Raw genomic sequence first — 6,338 nt, forward strand, 5'->3', positions numbered from 1 at the left:
CGCACAACACATCCACACAAGAATCATGCATCTCATACTTCGTCTTCCAATGTCCTCAGTACGTGGCCCACATAGAGCAACTGTGTACATATCAGTACGTGGCCCACACAGGAACCTATGTACTTCTTATTTACTCGTGGCCCACACAGGCACCATTATCCACACAGGGTACATAACATGGCCCACACAGGCGCCACCATCCACACATGATATATAACATGGCCCACACAGGCGCCATTATCCACACATGATATAACGTGGCCCACACAAGCACTACTATTCACCAGTATCCAATCCCCATGACCTACCCGTCGTATATCAGTAGAACAAGCTCCTCGACCTGCCAATGTCCTACCCCATATAAATGAAAATGTGACGAGCTCCTCGACCTACCAACATCATATCATGATTTATATCTAGGCAATATAACAACCTCCTTATGCCAACATTATATTGAGATGCATATGAATAACCACACCACTTATTTCACACAGACGCATCAATGCAATTCCACACAGGAATCCAACAGATCAACACATTCCCACATAGTAGTCCAACAGATCAATGCATTTCCACATGCAAATCCAAATACTACAGTAATTCATATTCATTTATTAGGAAAAATTGTTCCCATGTCACATGAATTTAATATCATATGCAATTATCCCAAATATAAACCTTAAACAAAATCATCATATTCCAATACTCAAGTTGTTGTAAAAAAATCATATAGATAAATAAAAAAATTTTATATGCTCATAAATAACCAGGTCATCTCAATAAAATACTGATATAATTTTGTTCCCCTTACCTGATTTCCCAAACCACGCCTGCAGGGTACCCAAAATTATACTCGCGGCGCTCACTTGAACCCTGATTCAATCAAATCAACCTCAATAAAATATTATTTTAACCTTTCCTAATTTACAATAATTAAATAAAAATTAATTTCTAAATAACTCATTTATCCTAGTTTTGGGGCTATGCATACAACGACCCCACGAGAAATCTACTCCGCTAGACTTGTAAAGAATTATCCCTAAATTCTCATGGTGGTGTTTGATCACCCATTTGGCTTAAAATTTAAGAAAAATTGAGGTAAAAGTGAGAATTTTCCTTACCCTAAGAGATATGCCTACGTTACTCTTATGACAAATCCACTTCAGTAGAAATATCGGTGGCGGAGAATGGAGCCTAGTAGTATTCTCCAATTTTAGATCAGCCGAATAATTGTCGAGGAATTGAGGAGAGAGAGTGAGGTGGACGGAGGAGTGAGGAAGAAAAAAAAAAGTGGACGTAGGCTAGTGTTGTCTTCACAGGAAAGAAGAAGAAAGAAGAAGTCTTCCTGAAGCTTGTCCAAGCTTCAGGAAACATCAATTATAATAAACTTATATATATCTTATATTATAATATTATGATTTTATATACTTATATATATATATATATATATATTCCTTATATATGTATTTAAGCACACATAATCCTCAAATTTCTTAATTTAATTAATTTTCTTAATAATAATAATTAATTATTATTAATAATAATTTTTTTAAAATTAATATATATATTTTTTCTCTTTACAATTTATACTAAAATACATGCTTTATGTAATCAATTTTAGTATTTATTAATAATTTTAGTTATTTCATTTTAATGAGAACCTTTGTGAGCAATGTTTGACTGACATTATTTATTTAATGATCATGCATGTGTGTCTTTTATTCTATATAGTAGGTGATCTAGTGTGTAGAGTACGATTGATACACAAAAGATTAGACTATCAGTTCTTATAGAATATAAGTTATTGTTCACATTCTTAAATGAAATTGGACACACCATTGGTAGGACTATAACACAAGGTTTGAATAGGTCTGTCTTGACTATTGGGAATGGTACAGTTCCAACTCCTTGTGTTAGTACACTTTGTGTGTATTGAACATGACTGTCTTGGGGTAATTGTATTTATACTGACTATATAAAACAATTAATACCTCATGGTTATTATGAGTGCTTATGCTCTTAATCCCGATATGATTACTGGACACGTACATATAGTGTTTATTACTTTGATTCGTAGAAGAGTGAGATTCTTTATTGGTCAATAAACTCAGTGAATTGGGTGATGACATTATGTGTATAGTGAACATTAAATATTGATGGAATCCACATCCCGGTATCAGGATTGATGATACCCCCTTGAGGAAGCTTATAAGTTTTGATTGTGTCAAACCCTACAAGTGGATTTTAAATCCGACACATCAAATAAGTTAAGTGGAAGGTCTTAGGGAATTAATATGTCAATTAATTAAATTATCAGTAATTTAATTTAATAGACGGGTATCTGTAATCTTTACATGTGAAGATAAATAAGCATTTAATAATAGGAGCTTGCAATTTAATTTCAAATATGACAGGGAATGCAGTTATAATTCTTTAGTGGGATGAATTATAATTAACATAATTTAGGATGAATACAGGCCGGATTAGGAATTCTTAATTACATGGGAAGCCCTAGTCATATTTGCCCAGAGCTATAGCTTATATACGTGCTCCACTCAGCAGCTAGGGTAAGACGAGTGAATTCTCACAGAGGCAAACGTTTTCGTGAGAGAAGAAAACCTAGCAGCCGCTTACGAGCCCACTCTCTTAGGATCAAGGTGTGTTCAAGGAATATAGTAGAAGATTCCTAGTCGTCTTTTAGAGCTCTTTTTCGTACTTGCAGATTTGGGATCAAATTAGATAGATCTCGTAGGTATAATCCTAATCACAAAATCAGGGTTTGCATGATCAAATTATTATTTTTGGTTATCCATATGCACTATAGTCAGATCTTAGGGCTATTCTACAAGTCCTTTCAGATATTCCTATTGCAATTCATTATATGTAGTTATGCTATTATTGTCACAACGTCCTAGACCCGCCAAAACACTAGCACGGGTGCAGCTGCGAACTGGGAAAAATGGTGGATTTTGAAAATGATATTTTCGTGGAAAACATGGTGTGATGGAGTCATCGCTAACCTTTTGAAGTATGGTTAGAACACATTATTACTACCCAATTAAGGGTAGAATCGATATGCATTACCAAAGTTGGGCTCGGGCGTACGATTACACGAGGTGAAGGTATTAGCACCCCCTACACACCTGTCCTTAAGAACGGTACCAGATTAATCAAAAATTTTCCCTTAAACCTAAATTAATAAGCCTTTAAGATTACTCCTTTCCAAAAATAAAAAAAAATGAAAATACTATATAAGTATTCCCTCAGAACCGGAGCATATCATACTCCGAAGAGTTCATGCCTCCCTTTTGAAATCATCGAGATCGGAAAATCGAGAAAGTAGGGTACAAAAATACACTCCCAGGGCTTTTGAAATCTTTAGGACTTTCTAAGTATGAAAAATAATATTCCGGGAGGTTTTGAATTTATTTGGGGATGAAAAATCTTGTAAAAATGAGTTTTCCAACTCAAAAATATTTTTTTATATTTTCCTATGATTTTTTTGAATTTTTATGTGATTTTCCAAGTATAAGAGTAATTTTGATCTCAAAAATGATTTGCAGCTTTTGATTTGAAATAACACAAAGATAATGAAGCAAAAACAATAAAGATCAAGTCAAAAATTTTTTTAGATTTTTCCCCTGAATGTCCTAATTTTTTTTTTTTGGAATTTTTTTAATGAATTTTTATGGACTTTTATGAGTTATTTGAAGTTTAAAAGATTTTATTCAAAATTAGAAATAAAAGAAAACCAGGGATAACTAGTTTGGGGAAGAGGGTAGGACCGGTTAAACGTTGACCGGTCCAATAGAGACAGTTTTAAGGTCGTTCAAGGCCATTGCCACGTGGTGTGATGCGAGTGGATGGGCAGGATGAGTAAGGATAGCTGATGTGGCAACATCTCGCCCATTGCAGGGAAAAGAAGATTGAGCGGATAGGAATGGGCCACGTGAAGCATCTGCATGTGTAGAAGAGAGGATGCCACGTGTTAGTGATCGGGTGATAGGAACGGGTATCAAAAGGACTTTCGGTAAGGCCCAATTGTGGTCATTGACAAGGGGAAGGATCCAATGACAATAGAAAGACACTTCCTAGCATTAATGATGTAGTGATTTAGTGCGCCATGCGTCCCCAGGAGGAGCGGGCTACCATTAATGCTCCTGACACGGGAGATCTTATCTGTTGATGAGGTGCTGGATCCAACGGTTGAGAGACGAAACACATTCCAGCATTGATTGCTCGGGCCACGTGCTGTGTGACGGATGGGACATGCAGGTGCAATGATGGTCCCTGCTGCAGGGTGATCTTGTTCGTTGGTGCAAATCAGAGATCCAACGGCTATGGAAGGATCTGACACGCGGCTTGATCGAACATGCAATGAGGCGACACGTGGAGAAATTCTACTGTCCCTAGACAAAGTATACGTAAAATAACTTTGTTCGTTTTTCTCATTTTCTTCTCCCTTCCCTCAAGACCTTTCCCATTCTCTCCCTTCTTCTCTCTTTCCCTTTGCTTCTCTTCGAACTGAACTTAGAAACCCTAGGGTTTCTATGGCATCCTTCTCCCTTCTTTGTGACTCTCTTTTCTCTCCTCTCAATCTCTCTCCATTCATCTTTGCTCTCTTCTCTCTCTATAACTCTCTTTCTCTCAATCCCCTTGTTCTCCTCTCTGAAGCCCTAAAGTCCCTAAACCTGACCACGCTGCAACCCACACAGGCCCTTCACTCAACTCTCTTGAATACTCGGCTACAAATGGACATCCTAAACCCTAGCCTTCTATAGAAACCCACTCAGGTCTTTGTGGGCATATTCGAATGAATACAGGGCCCTTCGGTGAGACCATGGCGCATTGCGAGCACCACAAGAGGCATTTTGAGTAAGAAGATCGGCATGAATCCCTAGAAAACCCTTTCAAACGTCCCACGAAGAAGGCTAAGTCTCTTGTTACTTTACTTTCTAATTTGAGATTGTAGTGTCATATTATGTTCAGACCTGTATGATTTTTGGTTAGAAAGATGATACATGTGCCTCCTAACGTCCAGGTGTTCATGTGTGCACTTTGGGGTCCTAGATCTGTCAAAGTTTTTTAGGGTTCTGGTTCCAGGGTTAGAGACAAAGACGAGTCAACTCTTCTTCGACTCAGTGAATGAGTGTCAGGGTTGACTCATGCGAGTCAACCCAGTAAGGGTGTGTGTGTTGACCAAGTAGAACTTGGGTGAACTCGATGAGCTAAACCGGGCGAGGTGGTTGGCACGTGTCTAGGTCACGTGTGGACCTTGGGACTTATGAGAATGAGCTTGAGCGAATTGGGCCTGAGTTTGATTTCAAAAAATGGGCTTGAATTTTTAAATGGGTTAGATTTTCCTTTTTCAAAAACAGGGCCGGCCCACCTTAGATTTTAAAAACAAGGTCCGGGCTTCTTTAAAATGGGGCTGGACCACTTCAGATTTTAAAAACAAGGCCTAGGTTTCTTTAAAATGAGGCCGGCCCACTTCAAGTTTTAAAAATGAGGCTCGAGTTTCTTTAAAATGGGGGTCAACCCACTTCAAATTTTAAAAACGAGGTCTAGGTTTCTTTAAAATAGGGGCCAGCCCTCTTCAAATTTTAAAAACGAAGCCCGAGTTTCTTTAAAATGAGGGGCCAACCCACTCCAAATTTTAGAAACAAGGCTCAGGTTTCTTTAAAATGGTGCCAGCCAAGGTTAGTGGGTTTAAAGGCAAGTGGGCTTGGGTTTAGAAGACTAGTGTTGGGCTTGCTTTTTTGAATAGGAACTGGGCTGGCTCTTTTAAAACAGGAACCAGGTGAGCTCAAGATAGACTACGGGTTCGGGTTTGAAAGGGTGAGCGAGTACAAGTCTTAGGTTCCAATCGGAACTTGGGTCTAGGGGGTTTTGATTAGGGTCTAAATCCAAATTCAAGTCATGGTTTGGGGCTCTGAGCTCAAATTCAAAAATCTGAGAGGGAGGGGTACTTGTGTTCACACTGCTCACACAATTCATAGGATGGCTTAAACTAAATAGAAAAAAAAAACTGAAATTTTACCTCAACCACTCCTTTCCTTCTTCTTCACTTCCTCTTCTCTCGCTATCTATTCTAGAATCTGGTTCTGAATCAGCTCTGGAATTCGACCCTTTTATCTCTTGCTTTTTGCTACTTGGATAGAGTGTCTCCTCTGTTTTTCTCTCTTCTCAAACTTCTTTCTTGTTTCTGGATTTTTGTAGAGTGCCCCTTACTCTCCCCAACTGTCTCTCTCTCTCTCTCTCTCTCTCTCTCTCTCTCTCTCTCTCTCTCTCTCTCTTAATTTTCATAAAGTAATTTTGTGCTCCCCCCTAGCGGTGTC

The sequence above is a fragment of the Malania oleifera genome, chromosome 4 (assembly GCF_029873635.1).
Source record: "Malania oleifera isolate guangnan ecotype guangnan chromosome 4, ASM2987363v1, whole genome shotgun sequence".
In the NCBI taxonomy this organism is placed as follows: Eukaryota; Viridiplantae; Streptophyta; class Magnoliopsida; order Santalales; family Ximeniaceae; genus Malania; species Malania oleifera.